Source organism: Carica papaya, chromosome 1 (assembly GCF_054855325.1).
Source record: "Carica papaya isolate Zhongbai chromosome 1, ASM5485532v1, whole genome shotgun sequence".
Taxonomy (NCBI): Eukaryota; Viridiplantae; Streptophyta; class Magnoliopsida; order Brassicales; family Caricaceae; genus Carica; species Carica papaya.
In genome coordinates this window covers 14,771,394-14,792,758 of record NC_142309.1, presented here as the reverse complement: position 1 = coordinate 14,792,758, position 21,365 = coordinate 14,771,394, and the positions used below count along the sequence as shown (strand labels likewise).

Below are 21,365 nucleotides of genomic sequence, written 5' to 3'. Positions count from 1 at the left end.
TTATTGGATCCGGTGCCTTTGTGCTGGTATGATCACACTTATTTCATTTCGTGCTAAAAATACATATACTCCTTTTCCTTCCCACCCCCCTCCTATCATTTGTTTCCTTGTGCGTTCACATTGCACCTCTCATTCTCATCTAATATCGATTAAAATGCCTCTGCTTCTTGACTCACATATGCGTAAAAACAAGTGGACCAAAGTTCCAGTTGTACGTAACGTCGAACGACCCATCTGAAAAAATATAAGTGCGACACGAGGACTTCCCAAGAGGTCACCAATCCGAGTACTTCTCTCGCTCAAGCACACTCAACTGCGGAGTTCTGATGGGATCCGGTGCATTAGTGCAGGTATGATCGTACATGTTTAATTTCGCGCTGCAAATACATACACTCCTTCTCCTTTCTTCCCCCTCCCGTCATTTGTTTCCATGTGCGTGCACACTTCACCTCCCGTTCTTGTTCAAATATCAAGTAAAATGTCACGGCACCGTGACTCACATTTGCGAATAAACCTGCGAACCATAATTCAAGTCGCGTGTAACGTCGAAAGAATCATCTGCAAAAAAATAGGTGCAAAACAAGGAATTCCCAAGAAAATGGGTGAAATATAAGGACTTCACAGGAGGTCACCCATCCTAGTACTACTCTCGCCCAAGTACCCTTAACTTGCGGAGTTCTTATAGAATACGTTGCATTAGTGCTGGTATGATCGCTCATGTTTCATTATGCGCTATAAATACATACACTCTTTCTCCTTCCATTCCCCCTCCCGTCATTTTTTTTCTTGTGCGTCTACTCTGCATCTCTCATTCTCGTTCTAATATCAAGTAAAATGCCCTGGCACCGTGACTCACCTTTGCGAATGAACCAGTGGTTCATAATTTCATTCGCGCGTAACGTTGAACGACCCATCCGAAAAATTATGAGTGAAACACGATGACTTCCCAGGAGGTCACCCATCTAAGTACTACTCTCGCCCAAACACACTTAACTGCGGAGTTTTGATGGGATCCGGTGCATTAGTGCTAGTATGATCGCACCTGTTTCATTTCGCGCTGCAAATACATACACTCCTTCTCATTTCTTCCCCCTCCCGTCATTTGTTTCCTGGTGCGTTCAAACTTCACCTCTCCTTCTGGTTCTAATATCAATTAAAATGCCCCTGCGTCTTGACTCACATTTGTGTATAAACCGGCGGACAATAGTTCCAGTCACGCGTAACGTCGTACGACCCATCTAAAAATAAAGAAATAGGTGCAACACGAGAACTTCCAAGGAGGTAACCCATCCTTGTACTACTTTCGCCAAAGCACACTTAATTGCGAAGTTCTGATGGGATCAGGTGCATTTGTGCTGGTATGATCGCGCCTGTTTCATTTCGTGCTGAAAATACATACACTCATTCTCCTTCCCTCCCCCCTTCCATCATTTATTTCTTTGTGCGTTCACACTGCACCTCTCCTTCTTGTTCTAATACCGATTAAAATGCCCCAGCTTCTTGACTCACATTTGCGTATAAACCAGCGGACCATAGTTCCAATCGCGCGTAACGTCGAACGACCCGTGTGAAAAAAAATTGGTGCAACACGAGGACTTACTAAGAGGTCACCAATCTGAGTACTACTCTCGCCCAAGCACACTTAACTGCGGAGTTTTGATGGGATCCGGTGCATTAGTGCTGGTATAATAGCACCTATTTAATTTTGCGCAGCAAATACATACACTCCTTCTCCTTTCCTCTATCTCCCGTCATTTGTTTCCTGGTGCGTTCACACTTCACCTCTCCTCCTCGTTCTAATATCAATTAAAATGCCCCTGCGTCTTAACTCACATTTGTGTATAATCCAGCGGACCATAGTTCCTATCGCGCGTAACGTCGAAAGACCCATCTGAAAAAAAAATTGGTGCAACACGACAACTTCCCAAGAAAATGGGTGAAATATAAGGACTTCGCAGGAGGTGACCCATCCTAGTACGACTCTTGCCCAAGCACCCTTAACTACGGAGTTCTGATGGATCCGGTGCATTAGTGCTAGTATGATCGCACCTGTTTCATTTCGCGCTGCAAATACATACACTCCTTCTCCTTTCTTCCCCCTCTCGTAATTTGTTTCCTGGTGCGTTCACACTTCACCTCTCATTCTCGTTCTAATATCAATTAAAATGCCCCTGCGTCTTAACTCACATTTGCGTATAAACCAGCGGACCATAGTTCCCGTCGCGCGTAACGTCGAAAGACCCATCTGAAAAAAAAATTGGTGCAACACGACAACTTCCCAAAAAAATGGGTGAAATATAAGGACTTCGCAGGAGGTGATCCATCCTAGTACTACTCTCGCCCAAGCACCCTTAACTACGGAGTTCTGATGGGATCCGATGAATTAGTGCTAGTATGATAACACCTGTTTCATTTCGTGCTGCAAATACATACACTCCTTCTCCTTTCTTCACCCTCCCGTCATTTGTTTCCTGGTGCGTTCACACTTCACCTCTCCTTCTCGTTCTATTATCAAGTAAAATGCCCCGGCACCGTGACTCACCTTTGCGAATGAACCAACGATTCATAATTCTATTCATGCGTAACATCGAACGACCCATCCGAAAAAAAATGGGTGCAACACGAGAACTTCCCAAGAAAATGGGTGAAATATAAGGACTTCGCAGGAGGTCACCCATCCTAGTACTACTCTCGCCCAAGCACCCTTAACTTGTAGAGTTATGATAGAATCCGTTGCATTAGTTCTGGTATGATTGCTCATGTTTCATTCTGCGCAGCAAATACATACACTCTTTCTCCTTCCATCCCCACTCCCGTCATTTGTTTCTTTGTGCGTGCACTCTGTATCTCTCATTCTCGTTCTAATATCAAGTAAAATGCCTCGGCACCGTGACTCACCTTTGCGAATAAACCAGCGGTTCTTAATTCCATTCGTGCGTAACGTCGAATGACCCATGCGAAAAAAAATAGGAGCAACACGAGGACTTCCCAGGAGGTCACCCATCCGAGTACTACTCTCGCCCAAGCAAACTTAACTGCGGAGTTCTGATGGGATCCGTTGCATTAGTGCTGGTATGATCGCACCTGTTTCATTTCGCGCTGCAAGTACATACACTCTTTCTCCTTTCTTCCCCCTCCCGTTATTTGTTTCCTGGTGCGTTCACACTTCACCTCTCCTTTCGTTCTAATATCAATTAAAATACCCCTACGTCTTGACTCACATTTGTGAATAAACCTGCAGACCATAATATAAGTCGCGCGTAATGTCGAAAGAATCAACTGCAAAAAAATAGGAGCAACACGAGGACTTCCCAGGAGGTCACCCATCCGAGTACTACTCTCGCCCAAGCAAACTTAACTGCGGAGTTCTGATGGGATCCGTTGCATTAGTGCTGGTATGATCGCACCTGTTTCATTTCGCGCTGCAAGTACATACACTCCTTCTCCTTTCTTCCCCCTCCCGTTATTTGTTTCCTGGTGCGTTCACACTTCACCTCTCCTTTCGTTCTAATATCAATTAAAATACCCCTGCGTCTTGACTCACATTTGTGAATAAACCTGCAGACCATAATATAAGTCGCGCGTAATGTCGAAAGAATCAACTGCAAAAAAATAGGTGCAACACGAGGACTTCTAAAGAAAATGGGTGAACTATAGGACTTCGCAGGAGGTCACCCATCCTAGTACTACTCTCACCCAAGCACGCTTAACTGCGGAGTTTTGATAGAATCTGTTGTATTAGTGCTGGTATGATCACTCGTGTTTCATTCTGCGCTGCAAATACATACAGTCTTTCTCCTTCGATCTACCTCCCGTCATTTGTTTCATTGTGCGTGCACTCTGCATTTCCCTTTCTCGTTCTAATATCAAGTAAAATATCCTGGCACAGTGACTCACCTTTGCGAATGAACCAGCGGTTCATAATTCCATTCGCGCGTAACGTCGAACGACCCATCCGAAAAAAATGGGTGCAACATGAGGACTTCCTAGAAGGTCACCCATTCGAGTACTACTCTCGCCCAAGCACACTAGACTGCGTAGTTCTGATGGAATCCGGTGCATTAGTGCTGGAATGATCGTACCTGTTTCATTTTGCGCTGCTAATACATACACTCCTTCTCCTTTCTTCCCCCTCCCGTCATTTGTTTCCTGGTGCGTTCACACTTCACCTCTCCTTCTCATTCTAATATCAATTAAAATGCCCCTGTGTCTTGACTCACATTTGCGTATAAACCGGCGGACCATAGTTCCAGTCGCATGTAACGTTGATCGACCCATCTGAAAAAAAAAATGGGTGCAACACGAGAACTTCCCAGGAGGTAACCCATCCTTGTACTACTTTCGCCAAAATACACTTAACTGCGAAGTTCTGATGGGATCCGGTGCATTTGTGCTAGTATGATGGCACCAGTTTCATTTTGTGCTGAAAATACATACACTCATTCTCCTTCCCTCCCCCCTCCCATAATTGGTTTCCTTGTGCGTTCACATTACATCTCTCATTCTCGTTCTAATATCAATTAAAATGCACCTACTTCTTGACTCACATTTGCGTATAAACCAGTGGACCATAGTTCTAGTCGCGCGTAACATCGAACGACACGTCTGAAAAAAAAAATGTGCGACACGAGGAATTCCCAGGAGGTGACCCATCTGAGTACTACTCTCGCCCAAGCACACTTAACTGCGGAGTTCTGATGGGATCCGATGCATTAGTGCTGGTATGATCGTACCTGTATAATTTCGCGCTGCAAATACATACACTCCTTCTCCTTTCTTCCCCCTCCCGTCATTTGTTTCCTTGTGCGTGCGCACTGCACCTCCCGTTCTCGTTCTAATATCAAGTAAAATGCCACGGCGCCGTGACTCACATTTGCGAATAAACCTGCGAACCATAATTAAAGTCGCGCGTAACGTCGAAAGAATCATCTTCAAAAAAATTGGTGCAACATGAGAACTTCCCAAAAAAATTGGTGAAATATAAGGATTTCGCAGGAGGTCACCCATCCTAGTACTACTCTCGCCCAAGCACGCTTACCTGCGGAGTTCTGATAAAATCCGTTGCATTAGTGCTAGTATGATCTCTCATGTTTCATTCTGCGCTGCGAATACATACACTCTTTCTCCTTCCATCCCCACTCCCGTCATTTGTTTCTTTGTGCGTGCACTCTGCATCTCTCCTTCTCGTTCTAATATCAAGTAAAATGCCCCGGCACTGTGACTCACCTTTGCGAATAAACCAGCGGTTCTTAATTCCATTCGTGCGTAACGTCGAACGACCCATGCGAAAAAAAATAGGAGCAACACGAGGATTCCCAGGAGGTCACCCATCCGAGTACTACTCTCGCCCAAGCAAACTTAACTGCGGAGTTCTGATGGGATCCGTTGCATTAGTGCTGGTATGATCGCACCTGTTTCATTTCGCGCTGCAAGTACATACACTCCTTCTCCTTTCTTCCCCCTCCCGTCATTTGTTTCCTGGTGCGTTCACACTTCACCTCTCCTTCTCATTCTAATATCAATTAAAATGCCCCTGCGTCTTGACTCACATTTGCGAATAAACCTGCGGACCATAATTCAAGTTGCACGTAACGTCGAAAGAATCAACTGCAAAAAAATAGGTGCAACATGAGGACTTCCCAAGAAAATGGGTGAACAATAACGACTTCGCAGGAGGTCACCCATCCTAGTACTACTCTCGCCCAAGCATGCTTAACTGCAGAGTTCTGCTATAATCCGTTGCATTAGTGCTGGTATGATCGCTCGTGTTTCATTTTGCGCTGCAAATATATACACTCTTTCTCCTTCGATCCCCCTCCCGTCATTTGTTTTCTTGTGCGTACACTTTGCATCTCTTCTTCTCGTTCTAATATCAAGTAAAATGTCCCAACAAAGTGACTCACCTTTGCGAATGAACCAGCGGTTCATAATTCCATTCACGTGTAAAGTTGAACGACCCATCCGAAAAAAAATGGGTGCAACACGAGGACTTCCAAAGAGGTCACCCATCCGAGTACTACTCTCGCCCAAGCACACTTGACTACGTAGTTCTGATTGAATCTGGTGTATTAGTGCTGGTATGATCGCACTTGTTTCATTTTGCACTGCTAATACATACACTCCTTCTCCTTTCTTCCCCCTCCCGTCATTTGTTTCCTGGTGCGTTCACACTTCACCTCTCCTTCTCATTCTAATATCAATTAAAATGCCCCTGCGTCTTGACTCACATTTGCGTGTAAACCGGCGGACCATAGTTTCAATCGCGCGTAACATGGTACGACCCATCTAAAAAAAAGAAATAGGTGCAACACGAGAACTTCCCAGGAGGTAACCCATCCTTATACTACTTTCGCCAAAGCACACTTAACTGCGTAGTTCTAATGGGATCCGGTGCATTTGTGCTGGTATGATCGCGCCTGTTTCATTTCGTGCTGAAAATACATACACTCCTTCTCCTTCCCTCCCCCCTCCCATCATTTGTTTCCATGTGCATTCACACTGCACCTCTCATTCTAGTTCTAATATTGATTAAAATGCCCCTGCTTCTTGACTCACATTTGCGTATAAACCAGCGGACCATAGTTTCAGTCGCGCGTAACATCGAACGACTCGTGTGAAAAAAAATTGGTGCAACACGAGGACTTCCTAAGAGGTCACCCATCCGAGTACTACTCTCGCCCAAGCACACTTAACTGCGGAGTTTTGATAGGATCCGGTGCATTAGTGCTGGTATGATAGCACCTATTTAATTTTGCGCTGCAAATACAAACACTCATTCTCCTTTCTTCCCCCTCTCGTCATTTGTTTCCTGGTGTGTTCACACTTCACCTCTCCTTCTCATTCTAATATTAATTAAAATGCCCCTGCGTCTTAACTCACATTTGCGTATATACCAGCGGACCATAGTTCCTGTCGCGCGTAACGTCGAAAGACCGATCTGAAAAAAAATGGGTGCAACACGAGAACTTCCCAAGAAAATGGGTGAAATATAAGGACTTCACAAGAGGTGACCCATCCGAGTACTACTCTCGCCCAAGCACACTTAACTGCGGAGTTCTGACTGGATCCGGTGTATTAGTGCTGGTATGATCGTACCTGTATAATTTCGCGCATCAAATACATACACTCCTCTTTTCTTCTCCCTCCTGTCATTTGTTTCCTTGTGCGTGCGCACTGCACCTCCCGTTCTCGTTCTAATATCAAGTAAAATGCCACGGCGCCGTGACTCACATTTGCGTATAAATCTTCGAACCATAATTCAAGTTGCGCGTAACGTCGAAAGAATCATCTGCAAAAAAATTGGTGCAACACGAGGACTTCCCAAGAAAATGGGTGAAATATAAGGATTTCGCAGGAGGTCACCCATCCTAGTACTACTCTCGCCCAAGCACCCTTAACCATCGAGTTTTGATAGAATCCGCTGCATTAGTGCTGGTATGATCGCTCATGTTTCATTCTGCGCTGCAAATACATACACTCTTTCTCCTTCAATCCCCCCTCCCGTCATTTGTTTCCTTGTGCGTGCACTCTGCATATCTCATTCTCGTTCTAATATCAAGTAAAATATCTTGCCACCGTGACTCACCTTTGCGAATGAACCAGCGGTTCATAATTTCATTCGCGCGTAACGTCGAACGACTCATCGGAAAAAAAATGAGTGCAACACGAGGACTTCCTAGGAGGTCACCCATCCGAGTACTACTCTCGCCCAAGCACACTTAACTGCAGAGTTCTGATTGGATCGGGTGCATTAGTGCTTGTATGATCACACCTGTTTCATTTCGCGCTGGAAATACATACACTCCTTATCCTTTCTTCCCCCTCCCGTCATTTGTTTCCCGGTGCATTCACACTTGACCTCTCTTTCTCGTTCAAATATCAATTAAAATGCCCCTGCGTTCTGACTCATATTTGTGTATAAACCAGCGGACCATAGTTCCAGTCGCGCGTAAAGTCGAATGGCCCATCTGAAAAAAAAAGGGTGCAACATAAGAACTTCCCAGGAGGTAACCCATCCTTGTACGACTTTCGCCAAAGCACACTTGACTACGGAGTTCTGATGAGATCTAGTGCATTTGTGCTGGTATGATCGCACCTGCTTCATTTCGTGCTGAAAATACATACACTCATTCTCCTTCCCTCCCCCCTCCCATCATTTGTTTTTTTGTGCGTTCACACTGCACCTCTCCTTCTCATTCTAATATCGATTAAAATGCCCCTGCTTGTTGACTTACATTTGCGTATAAAACAGCGGACCCTAGTTCCAGTCTCGCGTAACGTCGAACGACTCGTCTTAAAAAAAATTGGTGCGACACGAGGACTTCCCTGGAGGTCACCCATTCGAGTACTACTCTTGCCTAAGCACAGTTAACTGCGGAGTTCTAATGGGATCGTTGGTATGATCACACCTGTTTAATTTCGCGCTACAAATACATAAACTCCTTCTCATTTCTTCCCCTCCCGTCATTTATTTCCTTGTGCGTGCGCATTGCACCTCCCCTTCTCGTTCTAATATCAAGCAAAATGCCACGGCGCCGTGACTCACATTTGCGAATAAACCTGCGGACCATAATTTAAGTCACGCGTAACGTCGAAAGAATCATCTGTAAAAAAATGGGTGCAACACGAGGACTTCCTAAGAAAATGGGTGAAATATAAGGACTTCGCAGGAGCTCACCCAACCTAGTACTACTCTCGCCCAAGCACCCTTAACTTGCAGAGTTCTGATAGAATCCGTTGCATTAGTGCTGGTATGATCGCTTATGTTTCATTATGCGCTGCAAATACATACACTCTTTCTCCTTCTATCCCCCCTCCCGTCATTTGTTTCCTTGTGCATGCACTCTGTATCTCTCCTTCTCGTTCTAATATCAAGTAAAATGCCCCGGCACCGTGACTCACCTTTACGAATGAACCAGAGGTTCATAATTCAATTCGCGAGTAACGTCAAACGACGCATCCGAAAATAAATGGGTGTAACACGAGGACTTCCCAGGAGACCACCCATCCGAGTACTACTCTCGCCCAAGCAGACTTAACTGCGGAGTTCAGATCCGGTGCATTAGTGCTCGTATGATCGCACTTGATTCATTTCGCTCTGCAAATACATACACTCCTTCTCATTTCTTCCCCCTCCCTTCATTTGTTTCCTGGTGCGTTCTCACTTCACCTCTCCTTCTCGTTCTAATATCAATTAAAATGCCCCTGCGTCTTGACTCACATTTGCGTATAAACCAGCGGACCATAGTTCCAGTCGCGCGTAACGTCGAACAACCCATCTGAAAAAAAAAATGGGTGCAATACGAGAACTTCTTAGGATGTAATACATCCTTGTACTACTCTCGCCAAAGCACACTTAACTGCGGAGTTCTAATTGGATCCGGTGCATTTATACTGGTATGATCGCACCTGTTTCATTTTGCGCTGAAAATACATACACTCCTTCTCCTTCCCTCCCCCCTCCTATCATTTGTTTCCTTGTGCGTTCACACTGCACCTCTCCTTCTCGTTCTAATATCGATTAAAATGCCACTGCTTCTTGACTCACATTTGCATATAAACCAGCGGACCATAGTTCCAGTCGCGCATAACGTCGAACGACCCGTCTGAAAAAGAATTGGTGCGACACGAGGACTTCTCAGGTGGTCACCCATCCGAGTACCACTCTCGACCAAGCACACTTAACTGCGGAGTTCTGATGGGATCTGGTGCATTAGTGCTGGTATGATCGCACCTTTTTAATTTCGTGCTGCAAATACATACACTCCTTCTCCTTTTATCCCTTTCCCGTCATTTGTTTCCTTGTGCGTGAGCACTGCACCTCCCGTTCTCGTTCAAATATCAAGTAAAATGCTACGGCTCTGTGACTCAATTTGTGAATAAACCTGCGGACAATAATTCAAGTCGCACGCAACGTCGAAAGAATAATCTGCAAAAAAATGGGTGCAACATGAGGACTTCCCAAGAAAATGGGTGAAATATAAGAACATCGCAGGAGGTCACCCATCCTAGTACTACTCTCGCCCAAGCACCCTTAACTTGCGGAGTTCTGGTAGAATCCGTTGCATTAGTGCTGGTATGATCACAACTATTTCGTTTCGCTCTGCAAATACATACACTCCTTCTCATTTCTTCCCCTCCCTTCATTTATTTCCTGGTGCGTTCTCACTTCACCTCTCCTTCTCGTTCTAATATCAATTAAAATGCCCCTGCGTCTTGACTCACATTTGCGTATAAACCAGCGGACCATAGTTCCAGTCGCGCGTAACATCGAACAACCCATCTAAAAAAAAATGGGTGCAACACGAGAACTTCCCAGGATGTAACACATCCTTGTACTACTCTCGCCAAAGCACACTTAACTACGGAGTTCTGATTAAATCCAGTGCATTTGTGCTAGTATGATCGCACCTGTTTCATTTCGTGCTGAAAATACATACACTCCTTCTTCTTCCCTCCCCCCTCCCATCATTTGTTTTCTTGTGCGTTCACACTGTACCTCTCCTTCTCGTTCTAATATCGATTAAAATGCCCCTGCTTCTTGACTCACATTTGAGTATAAACCAGCGGACAATAGTTCCAGTTGCGCGTAATGTCGAACGACCCGTATAAAAAAAAATTGGTGCAACAAGAGGACCTCCCGGGAGGTCACCCATCCGAGTACTACTCCCGACCAAGCACACTTAACTACGTAGTTCTGATGGGATCCGGTGCATTAGTTCTGGTATGATCGTACCTCTTTAATTTCGCGCTGCAAATACATGCACTCCTTCTCCTTTCTTACCCCACCCGTCATTTGTTTCCTTATGGGTGCGCACGGCACCTCCCGTTCTCATTAATATATCAACTAAAATTCCACGGCGCCATGACTCACATTTGCGAATAAACCTATGGACCATAATTCAAGTCGCGCGTAAGATCGAAAGAATCATCTGCAAAAATGGGTGCAACACGAGGACTTCCAAAGAAAATGGTTGAAATATAAGGACTTCGCAGAAGGTAACCCATCCTAGTACTACTCTCGCCTAAGCACCCTTACCTGCGGAGTTCTGATAGAATTCGTTGCATTAGTGCTGGTATGATCGCACCTGTTTTATTTTGTGTTGAAAATACATACACTTCTTCTCCTTCCATCCCCCTCCCATTATTTGTTTCCTTATGCGTTCACACTGCACCTCTCATTCTCGTTCTAATATCAATTAAAATGCCCCTGCGTCTTGACTCACATTTGCGTATAAACCAACGGACCATAGTTCCAGTCGCGCGTAACGTCGAACGACCCATCTGAAAAAAAAATGGGTGCAACACGAGAACTTCCCAGGATGTAACCCATCCTTGTACTACTCTTGCCAAAGCATACATAACTGCGAAGTTTTGATGGGATCCAGTGCATTTGTGCTGGTATGAACGCACCTGTTTCATTTCGTGCTGAAAATAGATACACTCATTCTCCTTTCCTCCCCCCTCCTATCATTTGTTTCCTTGTGCGTTCACACTGCACCTCTCCTTCTCGTTCTAATATCGATTAAAATGCCCCTCCTTCTTGACTCACATTTGCGTATAAACCAGCGGACTATAGTTCCACTCGTGCGTAACGTCGAACGATATGTCTAAAAAAAAATTGGTGCGACACGAGGACTTCCCAGGAGGTCACCCATCCGAGTTCTACTCTCGCCCAAGCACACTTTACTGCGGAGTTTTGATGGGATCTGGTGCATTAGTGCTAGTATGATCGCACCTGTTCAATTTCGCACTTCCAATACATACACTCCTTCTCCTTTCATCCCCCTCCCGTCATTTGTTTCCTTGTGCGTGCGCATTGCACCTCCCGTTCTCGTTCAAATATCAAGTAAACTTCCACGGTGCTGTGACTCACATTTGCGAATAAACCTGCAGAACATAATTCAAGTCGCGCGTAACGTCGAAAGAATCATCTGCAAAAAAATGGGTGCAACACGAGGACTTCCCAAGAAAATGGTTGAAATATAAGGACTTCGCAAGAGGTCACCCATCCTAGTACTACTCTCGACCAAGCACCCTTAACTGCGGAGTTCTGATAGAATCCGTTGCATTAGTACTGTTATGATCGCTCATGTTTCATTCTGCGCTGCAAATACAAACACTCTTTCTCCTTCCATCCCCCCTCCCGTCATTTGTTTCCTTGTTCTTGCACTATGCATCTCTCCTTCTCGTTCTAATATTAAGTAAAATGCTCCGGCACCGTGACTCACATTTGCGAATGAACTAGCAGTTCATAATTCCATTCACGCGTAACGTCGAACGACCCCTCCGAAAAAATACGAGTGCAACACGAGGACTTCCCAGGAGGTCACCTATCCGAGTACTACTCTCGCCCAAGCACACTTAACTGCGGAGTTCTGATGAGATCCGGTGCATTGGTGCTAGTATGATCGCACCTGTTTCATTTTGTGCTGCAAGTACATACACTCCTTCTCCTTTCTTCCCCCTCCCGTCATTTGTTTCCTGGTGCGTTCACACTTCACCTCTCCTTCTCGTTCTAATATCAATTAAAATACCCATGCGTCTTGACTCACATTTGCGAATAAACCTGCGGACCATAATTTAAGTCGCGCGTAACGTCGAAAGAATCATCTGAAAAAAAATGGGTGTAACACGAGGACTTCCCAAGAAAATGGGTGAAATATAAGGACTTCGCAGGAGGTCACCAATCCTAGTACTACTCTCGCCCAAGCACCCTTAACTGCGGAGTTCTGATGGGATTCGGTGCATTAGTGCTGGTATGATCGCACCTGTTTAATTTGGCGCTGCAAATATATACACTCCTTCTCTTTTCTTCCCCCTCCCGTCATTTGTTTCCTTATGCGTGCGCACTGCACCTCCTGTTATTGTTCAAATATCAAGTAAAATGCCACGACCCCGTGACTCACATTTGCGAATAAACCTGCGGACCATAATTCAAGTCGCGCGTAATGTCGAAAGAATCAACTGCAAAAAAATGGGTGCAACACGAGGACTTCCCAAGAAAATGGGTGAAATTTAACGACTTCGCAGGAGGTCACCCATCCTAGTACTACTCTCGCCCAAGCACCCTTAACCGCGGAGTTTTTATAGAATCCGTTGCATTAGTTCTGGTATGATCACTCATGTTTCACTCTGCATTGCAAATACATACACACTTTCTCCTCCTAACCCCCCTCCCGTCATTTGTTTCCTTGTGCGTGCACTCTGCATCTCTCTTTCTCATTCTAATATCAAGTAAAATGTCCCAGCACCGTGACTCACCTTTGCGAATGAACCAGCTGTTCATAATTCCATTCGCAGGTAACGTCGAACGACCCATCCGAAAAAAAATGGATGCGACACGAGGACTTCCAAGGAGGTCACCCATCCGAGTACTACTCTCGCCCAAACACACTTAACTGCGGAGTTCTGATGAGATCCGGTGCATTAGTGCTGGTATGATCGCACCTGTTTCATTTCGCGCTGCAAGTACATACACTCCTTCTCCTTTCTTCCCCCCCCCCGTCATTTGTTTCCTGGTGCGTTCACACTTCACCTCTCCTTCTCGTTCTAATATCAATTAAAATGCCCATGCGTCTTGACTCACATTTGCGAATAAACCTGCGGACCATAATTTAAGTCGCGCGTAACGTCGAAAGAATCATCTGAAAAAAAAATGGGTGTAACACGAGGACTTCCCAAGAAAATGGGTGAAATATAAGGACTTCGCAGGAGGTCACCAATCCTAGTACTACTCTCGCTCAAGAACCCTTAACTGCGGAGTTCTGATGGGATTCAGTGCATTAGTGCTGGTATGATCGCACCTGTTTAATTTGGCGCTGCAAATACATACACTCCTTCTCTTTTCTTCCCCCTCCAGTCATTTGTTTCCTTGTGCGTGCGCACTGCACCTCCTGTTCTCGTTCAAATATCAAGTAAAATGCCACGGCGCCGTGACTCATATTTGCGAATAAACCTGCGGACCATAATTCAAGTCGCGCGTAATGTCGAAAGAATCAACTGCAAAAAAATGGGTGCAACACGAGGACTTCCCAAGAAAATTGGTGAAATTTAAGGACTTCGCAGGAGGTCACCCATCCTAGTACTACTCTCGCCCAAGCACCCTTAACCGCGGAGTTTTGATAGAATCCGTTGCATTAGTTCTGGTATGATCGCTCATGTTTCACTCTGCACTGCAAATACATACACTCTTTCTCCTCCCATCCCCCCTCCCATCATTTGTTTCCTTGTGCGTGCACTCTGCATCTCTCCTTCTCATTCTAATATCAAGTAAAATGCTCCAGCACCGTGACTCACCTTTGCGAATGAACCAGCTGTTCATAATTCCATTCGCAGGTAATGTCGAACGACCCATCCGAAAAAAAATGGATGCGACACGAGGACTTCCAAGGAGGTCACCCATCCGAGTACTACTCTCGCCCAAGCACACTTAACTGCGGAGTTCTGATGAGATCCGGTGCATTAGTGCTGGTATGATCACACCTGTTTCATTTCGCGCTGCAAGTACATACACTTCTTCTCCTTTCTTCCCCCCCCGCCCCCCCGTCATTTGTTTCCTGGTGCGTTCACACTTCACCTCTCCTTCTCGTTCTAATATCAATTAAAATGCCCATGCGTCTTGACTCACATTTGCGAATAAACCTGCGGACCATAATTTAAGTCGCGCGTAACGTCGAAAGAATCATCTGAAAAAAAATGGGTGTAACACGAGGACTTCCCAAGAAAATGGGTGAAATATAAGGACTTCGCAGGAGGTCACCAATCCTAGTACTACTCTCGCCCAAGCACCCTTAACTGCGGAGTTCTGATGGGATTCGGTGCATTAGTGCTGGTATGATCGCACCTGTTTAATTTGGCGCTGCAAATACATACACTCCTTCTCTTTTCTTCCCCCTCCCGTCATTTGTTTCCTTGTGCGTGCGCACTGCACCTCCCGTTCTCGTTCAAATATCAAGTAAAATGCTACGGCGCCGTGACTCACATTTGCGAATAAACCTGCGGACCATAATTCAAGTCGCGCGTAACGTCAAAAGAATCAACTATAAAAAAATGGGTGCAACACGAGGACTTCCCAAGAAAATGGGTGAAATTTAACGACTTCGCAGGAGGTCACTCATCCTAGTACTACTCTCGCCCAAGCACCCTTAACCGCGGAGTTTTGATAGAATCCGTTGCATTAGTTCTGGTATGATCGCTCATGTTTCACTCTGCACTGCAAATACATACACTCTTTCTCCTCCCATCCCCCCTCCCGTCATTTGTTTCCTTGTGCGTGCACTCTGCATCTCTCCTTCTCATTCTAATATCAAGTAAAATGCCCCAGCACCGTGACTCACCTTTGCGAATGAACCAGCGGTTCATAATTCCATTCGCAGGTAACGTCGAACGACCCATCCGAAAAAAAATGGATGCGACACGAGGACTTCCAAGGAGGTCACCCATCCGAGTACTACTCTCGCCGAAGCACACTTAACTGCGGAGTTCTAATGAGATCCAGTGCATTAGTGCTGGTATGATCGCACCTGTTTCATTTCGCGCTGCAAATACATACACTCCTTCTCCTTCCATCCCCCTCCCATCATTTGTTTCCTTATGCGTTCACACTGCACCTCTCATTCTCGTTCTAATATCGATTAAAATGCCCCGGCGTCTTGACTCACATTTGCGTATAAACCAGCGGACCGTAGATCCAGTCGCGCGTAATGTCGAACGACCCATCTGAAAAAAAAAAGGTGCAACACGAGAACTTCCCAGAAGGTAACCCATCCTTGTACTACGTTCGCCAAAGCATACTTAACTGCGGAGTTCTGATGGGATCCGGTGCATTTTTGCTGGTATGATCGCACCTGTTTCATTTCGTGCTGGAAATACATACATTCCTTCTCCTTCCCTCCCCCCTCCCATCATTTGTTTCCTTGTCCGTTCACACTGCACCTCTCCTTCTCGTTCTAATATCGATTAAAATGCCCCAGCTTCTTGACTCATCTTTGTGAATGAACTAATGTTTCATAATTTCATTCGCGCGTAACGTCGAACGACCCATCTGAAAAAAAAATTGGTGCAACACGAGGACTCCCTAGGAGGTCACCCATCCCAGTACTACTCTCGCCCAAGCACACTTAACTGCGGAGTTCAAATGGGATCCGGTGCATTAATGCTGGTATGATCGCACCTGTTCCATTTCGCGCTGCAAATAAATACACTACTTCTCATTTCTTCCCCCTCCCGTCATTTGTTTCCTGGTGCGTTCACACTTCACCTCTCCTTCTTGTTCTAATATCAGTAAAAATGCCCCTGCATCTTGATTCACATTTGCGTATAAACCAGTGGACCGTAGTTCCAGTCGCGCGTAACGTCAAACGACCCATTTGAAAAAGAAATGGGTGTAACACGAGAACTTCCCATGAGGTAACCCAACCCTGTATTTCTTCTGCTAAAGCACACTTAACTGCGGAGTACTGATGGGTGCTGAAAATATATACACTCATTCTCCTTCCCTCCACCCTCCCATCATTTGTTTCCTTGTGCGTTCACACTACACCTCTCCTTCTCGTTCGAATTTCGATTAAAATGCCCCTGCTTCTTGACTCACATTTGCGTACAAACCAGCTGACCATAGTTCCAGTCGCGCATAACTTTGAATGACCCGTCTGAAAAAAAATTAGTACGACACGAGAACTTCCCAGGAGGTCACCCATCTAAGAACTACTCTCGCCCAAGCACACTTAACTGCGGAGTTCTGATGATATCCGGTGCATTAGTGCTGGTATGATCGCACCTGTTTAATTTTGCGCTGCAAATACATACACACCTTCTCATTTCTTCCCCCTCCTGTCAATTGTTTCCTTGTGCGTGCGCACTACACCTCCCGTTCTCGTTCTAATATCAAATAAAATACCACGGCGCCGTGACTCACATTTGCGAATAAACCTGCAGATTATAATTCAAGTCGCGCGTAACGTCAAAAGAATCATCTGTAAAAAAATGGGTGCAAATGAGGACTCCCCAATAAAATGGGTGAAATATAAGGACTTCGCAGGAGGTCACCCATCCTAGTAAAACTCTCGCCCAAGTAGCCTTAACTTGTGGAGTTGTGATAGAATCCGTTGCATTAGTGCTGGTATGATCGCTCATGTTTTATTCTGCGCTACAAATACATACACTCTTTCTCCTTCCATCCCCCCTCCCGTAATTTGTTTCCTTGTGTGTGCACTCTGCATCTCTCATTCTCGTTCTAATATCAAGTAAAAATCCCCGGCACCGTGACTCACCTATACAAATGAACGAGCGGTTCATTATTCCATTCGCGCGTAACATACACTTTTTCTCCTTCCATCCCCCCTCCCGTCATTTGTTTCCTTGTGCGTGCACTCTGCATCTCTCCTTCTCGTTCTAATATCAAGTAAAAATCCCCGGCACCGTGACTCACCTTTACAAATGAACCAGTGGTTCATAATTCCATTCGCGCGTAACATACACTTTTTCTCCTTCCATCCCCCTCCCCGTCATTTGTTTCCTTGTGCGTGCACTCTGCATCTCTCCTTCTCGTTCTAATATCAAGTAAAAATCCCCGGCACCGTGACTCACCTTTACAAATGAACCAGCGGTTCATAATTCCATTCGCGCGTAACATCGAACGACCCATCCGAAAAAAAATGGGTACAACACGAGGACTTCCCAGGAGGTCACCCATCTGAGTACTACTCTCGCTCAATCACACTTAACTGCAGAGTTCTGATGGGATCCGGTGTATTAGTGCTGGTATGATCGTACCTGTTTCATTTCACGCTGCAAATAAATACACTCCTTCTCCTTTCTTCCCCCTCCCGTCATTTGTTTCCTAGTGCGTTCACACTTCACCTATCATTCTCGTTCTAATATCAGTAAAAATGCCCATGCGTCTTTACTCACATTTGCGTATAAACCAGCGGACCATAGTTCTAATCGCGCGCAACGTCGAACGACCCATCTGAAAAAAAATGGGTGCAACCCGAGAACTTCCCAGGAGGTAACTCATCCTTGTACTACTTTCGCCAAAGCACACTTATTTGCGGAGTACTGATGGGATCCGGTGCATTTGTACTGGTATGATCGCGCTTGTTTCATTTTGTGCTGAAAATACATACACTCCTTCTCCTTCCCTCCCCCCCTCCCATCATTTGTTTCCTTGTGCGTTCACACTACACCTCTCCCTCTCTTTCTAATATCGATTAAAATACCCCTGCTTCTTGACTCACATTTGCGTATAAACGAGAGGACCATAGTTCCATTCACGCGTAACGTCGAACGATCCATCCGGAAAAAAAAGGGTGCAACATGAGGACTTCCCAGGAGGTCACCCATTCGAGTAGTACTCTCGCCCAAGCACACTTGACTGCGGAGTTCTGATGGGATCCGGTGCATTAGTGCTGGTATGATTGCACCAATTTAATTTCGCGCTGCAAATACATACACTCCTTCTCCTTTCTTCCCTCTCCCGTCCTTTGTTTCCTTGTGCGTGCGCACTGCACTTCCCATTCTCGTTCAAATATCAAGTAAAATGCCACGGCGTCGTGACTCACATTTGCGAATAAACCTGCGGACCATAATTCAAGTCGCGCGTAACGTCGAAAGAATCTTCTGCAAAAAAATGGGTGCAACACGAGGACTTCAAAAGAAAATGGGTGAAATATAAGGACTTCACAGGAGGTCACCCATCCTAGTACTACTCTCGCCCAAACACCCTTAACTTATGGAGTTCTGATAGAATCCGTTGCATTAGTTCTGGTATGATCGCTCATGTTTCATTCTGCGCTGCAAATACATACATTCTTTCTCCTTCCATCCCCCCTCCCGTCATTTGTTTCCTTATGCGTGCACTCTGCATCTCTCCTTCTCGTTCTAATATCAAGTAAAAAGCCCCCGCACCGTGACTTACCTTTGCGAATGAACTAGCAGTTCATAATTCCATTCGCGCGTAACGTCGAACGACACATCTGAAAAAAACATTGGTGCAACACGAGGACTTCCCAGGAGGTCACCCATCTGAGTACTACTCTCGCCCATGCACATTTAACTGCAGAGTCCTGATGGGATCCGGTTCATAAGTGCTGGTATGATCGCACCTGTTTAATTTTGCGCTGCAAATACATACACTCCTTCTCCTCTCTTCCCCCTCCCGTCATTTGTTACCTTGTGCGTGCGCACTGCACCTCCCGTTCTCAATCTAATATCAAGTAAAATGTCACGGCGCCGTGACTCACATTTACGAATAAACCAGCGGACCCTAATTCAAGTTGCCCGTAACATCGAAAGAATTATCTGCAAAAAAATGGGTGCAACACAAGGACTTCCCAAGAAAATGGGTGAAATATAAGGACTTCGCAGGAGGTCACCCATCCTAGTACTACTCTCGCCCAAGCACCCTTAACTTGCGAAGTTCTGATAGAATCCGTTGCATTAGTGTTGGTATGATCGCTCATGTTTCATTCTGCGCTGCAAATACATACACTCTTTCTCCTTCCATCCCCCCTCCCGTCATTTGTTTCCTTGTGCGTGCACTCTGCATCTCTCCTTCTCGTTCTAATATCAAGTAAAATACCCCAGCACCGTGACTCACCTTTGCGAATGAACCAGCGGTTCATAATTCAGTTCGAGCGTAACGTCGAACGACCCATCCGAAAAAAAAGGGGTACAACAGGAGGACTTCCTAGGAGGTCACCCATCCGAGTACTACTCTCGCCCAAGCACACTTAACTGCGGAGTTCTAATGGGATCCGGTGCTTTAGTGCTAGTATGATCGCACCTCTTTAATTTCGCGCTGCAAATACATACACTCCATCTCCTTTCTTTCCCCTCACGTCGTTTGTTTCCTTGTGCGTGCGCACTGCACCTCCCGTTCTCGTTCAAATATCAAGTTTAATGCCACGGCGCCGTGACTCACATTTGCGAATAAACCTGCGGACCATAATTCAAGTCACGCGCAACGTCAAAAGAATCATTTGCAAAAAATGGGTGCAACACGAGGACTTCCCACGAAAATGGGTGAAATATAAGGACTTCGCAGGAGGTCACCCATCCTAATACTACTATCGCCCAAGCACCCTTAACTTGGGGAGTTCTGATAGAATCCGTTGCATTAGTTCTGGTATGATTGCGCATTTTTCATTCTGCCCTGCAAATACATACACTCTTTCTCCTTCCATCCCCCCTCCCGTCATTTGTTTCCTTGTGCGTGCACTCTGCATTTCTCCTTCTCGTTCTAATATCAAGAAAAATGCCCCGGCACCGTGACTCACCTTTGTGAATGAACCAGTAGTTCATAATTCCATTCGCGCGTAACGTCGATCGGCTCATAAGAAAAAAAATGGGTGCAACACGAGGACTTCCTAGGAGGTCACCCATCCGAGTACTTCTCTCGCACAAGCACACTTAACAGCGGAGTTCTGATGGGATCCGGTGCTTTAGTGCTGGTATGATCACACCTATTTAATTTCGCGCTGCAAATACATACACTCCTTCTCCTTTCTTCCCCCTCCCGTCATTTGTTTCCTTGTTCGTGCGCACTGCACCTCCCGTTCTATTTCAAATATCAAGTTTAATGCCACGGCGACGTAACTCACATTTACGAATAAACCCGCGGACCATAATTCAAGTCGCGCGTAACGTCGAAAGAATCATCTGCAAAAAAATGGGTGCAACATGAGGACTTTCCAAGAAAATGGGTGAAATATAAGGACTTCACAGGATGTCACCCATCCTAGTACTACTCTCGCCCAAACACCCTTAACTGCGTAGTTCGGATAGAATCCATTGCATTAGTGCTGGTATGATAGCTCATATTTCATTCTGCGCTGCAAATACATACACTCTTTCTCCTTCCATCCCCCCTCCCGTCATTTGTTTCCTTCTGCGTGCACTCTGCATCTCTCCTTCTCGTTCTAATATCAAGTAAAATGCCTCGGCACCGTGATTCACCTTTATGAATGAACCAGCTGTTCATAATTCCATTCGCGCGTAAGGTCGAACGACCCATCCGAAAAGAAATGGGTGCAACATGAGGACTTCCCAGGAGGTCACCCATCCGAGTACTACTCTCGCCCAAGCATACTTAACTGCGGAGTTCTGATGGGATCCGGTGCTTTAGTGCTGGTATGATTACACCTGTTTAATTTCGCGCTGCAAATACATACACTCCTTCTCCTTTCTTCCCTCTCCCGTCATTTGTTTCCTTGTGCGTGCGCACTGCACCTCCCGTTCTCGTTCAAATATCAAGTAAAATGCCACGATGCCGTGACTCACATTTGCGAATAAACCTACGGACCATAATTCAAGTCGCGCGTAACGTCAAAAGTATCTTCTGCAAAATGAGGACTTCTCAAGAA

General features: G+C 45.6%; 37 pseudogenes; all 37 read right to left on the bottom strand.

The window, feature by feature from the left end:
- Positions 1-245: 245 nt before the first annotated feature.
- Positions 246-364, bottom strand: LOC148270326 (5S ribosomal RNA; annotated as a pseudogene).
- A 561-nt stretch (positions 365-925) lies between these two features.
- Positions 926-1,044, bottom strand: LOC148270325 (5S ribosomal RNA; annotated as a pseudogene).
- Positions 1,045-1,253: 209 nt separating this feature from the next.
- LOC148270324 (5S ribosomal RNA) lies at positions 1,254-1,372 on the bottom strand (annotated as a pseudogene).
- Positions 1,373-1,578: 206 nt separating this feature from the next.
- Positions 1,579-1,697, bottom strand: LOC148270323 (5S ribosomal RNA; annotated as a pseudogene).
- A 236-nt stretch (positions 1,698-1,933) lies between these two features.
- On the bottom strand, positions 1,934-2,051 carry LOC148270322 (5S ribosomal RNA; annotated as a pseudogene).
- Positions 2,052-2,287: 236 nt separating this feature from the next.
- LOC148270321 (5S ribosomal RNA) lies at positions 2,288-2,406 on the bottom strand (annotated as a pseudogene).
- Positions 2,407-2,967: 561 nt separating this feature from the next.
- On the bottom strand, positions 2,968-3,086 carry LOC148270320 (5S ribosomal RNA; annotated as a pseudogene).
- A 204-nt stretch (positions 3,087-3,290) lies between these two features.
- Positions 3,291-3,409, bottom strand: LOC148270319 (5S ribosomal RNA; annotated as a pseudogene).
- A 232-nt stretch (positions 3,410-3,641) lies between these two features.
- LOC148270318 (5S ribosomal RNA) lies at positions 3,642-3,761 on the bottom strand (annotated as a pseudogene).
- Positions 3,762-4,291: 530 nt separating this feature from the next.
- Positions 4,292-4,410, bottom strand: LOC148270317 (5S ribosomal RNA; annotated as a pseudogene).
- Positions 4,411-4,616: 206 nt separating this feature from the next.
- Positions 4,617-4,735, bottom strand: LOC148270316 (5S ribosomal RNA; annotated as a pseudogene).
- A 560-nt stretch (positions 4,736-5,295) lies between these two features.
- LOC148270315 (5S ribosomal RNA) lies at positions 5,296-5,413 on the bottom strand (annotated as a pseudogene).
- A 559-nt stretch (positions 5,414-5,972) lies between these two features.
- On the bottom strand, positions 5,973-6,091 carry LOC148270314 (5S ribosomal RNA; annotated as a pseudogene).
- Positions 6,092-6,299: 208 nt separating this feature from the next.
- On the bottom strand, positions 6,300-6,418 carry LOC148270313 (5S ribosomal RNA; annotated as a pseudogene).
- A 206-nt stretch (positions 6,419-6,624) lies between these two features.
- Positions 6,625-6,743, bottom strand: LOC148270312 (5S ribosomal RNA; annotated as a pseudogene).
- A 235-nt stretch (positions 6,744-6,978) lies between these two features.
- Positions 6,979-7,097, bottom strand: LOC148270311 (5S ribosomal RNA; annotated as a pseudogene).
- A 557-nt stretch (positions 7,098-7,654) lies between these two features.
- On the bottom strand, positions 7,655-7,773 carry LOC148270310 (5S ribosomal RNA; annotated as a pseudogene).
- A 205-nt stretch (positions 7,774-7,978) lies between these two features.
- On the bottom strand, positions 7,979-8,097 carry LOC148270309 (5S ribosomal RNA; annotated as a pseudogene).
- A 1,519-nt stretch (positions 8,098-9,616) lies between these two features.
- Positions 9,617-9,735, bottom strand: LOC148270308 (5S ribosomal RNA; annotated as a pseudogene).
- Positions 9,736-10,293: 558 nt separating this feature from the next.
- On the bottom strand, positions 10,294-10,412 carry LOC148270307 (5S ribosomal RNA; annotated as a pseudogene).
- A 206-nt stretch (positions 10,413-10,618) lies between these two features.
- Positions 10,619-10,737, bottom strand: LOC148270306 (5S ribosomal RNA; annotated as a pseudogene).
- An 883-nt stretch (positions 10,738-11,620) lies between these two features.
- Positions 11,621-11,739, bottom strand: LOC148270305 (5S ribosomal RNA; annotated as a pseudogene).
- Positions 11,740-12,299: 560 nt separating this feature from the next.
- On the bottom strand, positions 12,300-12,418 carry LOC148270304 (5S ribosomal RNA; annotated as a pseudogene).
- A 235-nt stretch (positions 12,419-12,653) lies between these two features.
- On the bottom strand, positions 12,654-12,772 carry LOC148270303 (5S ribosomal RNA; annotated as a pseudogene).
- A 560-nt stretch (positions 12,773-13,332) lies between these two features.
- LOC148270302 (5S ribosomal RNA) lies at positions 13,333-13,451 on the bottom strand (annotated as a pseudogene).
- A 916-nt stretch (positions 13,452-14,367) lies between these two features.
- Positions 14,368-14,486, bottom strand: LOC148270301 (5S ribosomal RNA; annotated as a pseudogene).
- A 242-nt stretch (positions 14,487-14,728) lies between these two features.
- On the bottom strand, positions 14,729-14,847 carry LOC148270300 (5S ribosomal RNA; annotated as a pseudogene).
- A 560-nt stretch (positions 14,848-15,407) lies between these two features.
- On the bottom strand, positions 15,408-15,526 carry LOC148270299 (5S ribosomal RNA; annotated as a pseudogene).
- Positions 15,527-15,731: 205 nt separating this feature from the next.
- Positions 15,732-15,850, bottom strand: LOC148270298 (5S ribosomal RNA; annotated as a pseudogene).
- A 207-nt stretch (positions 15,851-16,057) lies between these two features.
- On the bottom strand, positions 16,058-16,176 carry LOC148270297 (5S ribosomal RNA; annotated as a pseudogene).
- A 487-nt stretch (positions 16,177-16,663) lies between these two features.
- Positions 16,664-16,782, bottom strand: LOC148270296 (5S ribosomal RNA; annotated as a pseudogene).
- An 876-nt stretch (positions 16,783-17,658) lies between these two features.
- Positions 17,659-17,777, bottom strand: LOC148270295 (5S ribosomal RNA; annotated as a pseudogene).
- A 531-nt stretch (positions 17,778-18,308) lies between these two features.
- LOC148270294 (5S ribosomal RNA) lies at positions 18,309-18,427 on the bottom strand (annotated as a pseudogene).
- A 562-nt stretch (positions 18,428-18,989) lies between these two features.
- On the bottom strand, positions 18,990-19,108 carry LOC148270293 (5S ribosomal RNA; annotated as a pseudogene).
- Positions 19,109-19,669: 561 nt separating this feature from the next.
- On the bottom strand, positions 19,670-19,788 carry LOC148270292 (5S ribosomal RNA; annotated as a pseudogene).
- A 560-nt stretch (positions 19,789-20,348) lies between these two features.
- On the bottom strand, positions 20,349-20,467 carry LOC148270291 (5S ribosomal RNA; annotated as a pseudogene).
- A 560-nt stretch (positions 20,468-21,027) lies between these two features.
- Positions 21,028-21,146, bottom strand: LOC148270290 (5S ribosomal RNA; annotated as a pseudogene).
- Between the last annotated feature and the right edge of the window lie 219 nt (positions 21,147-21,365).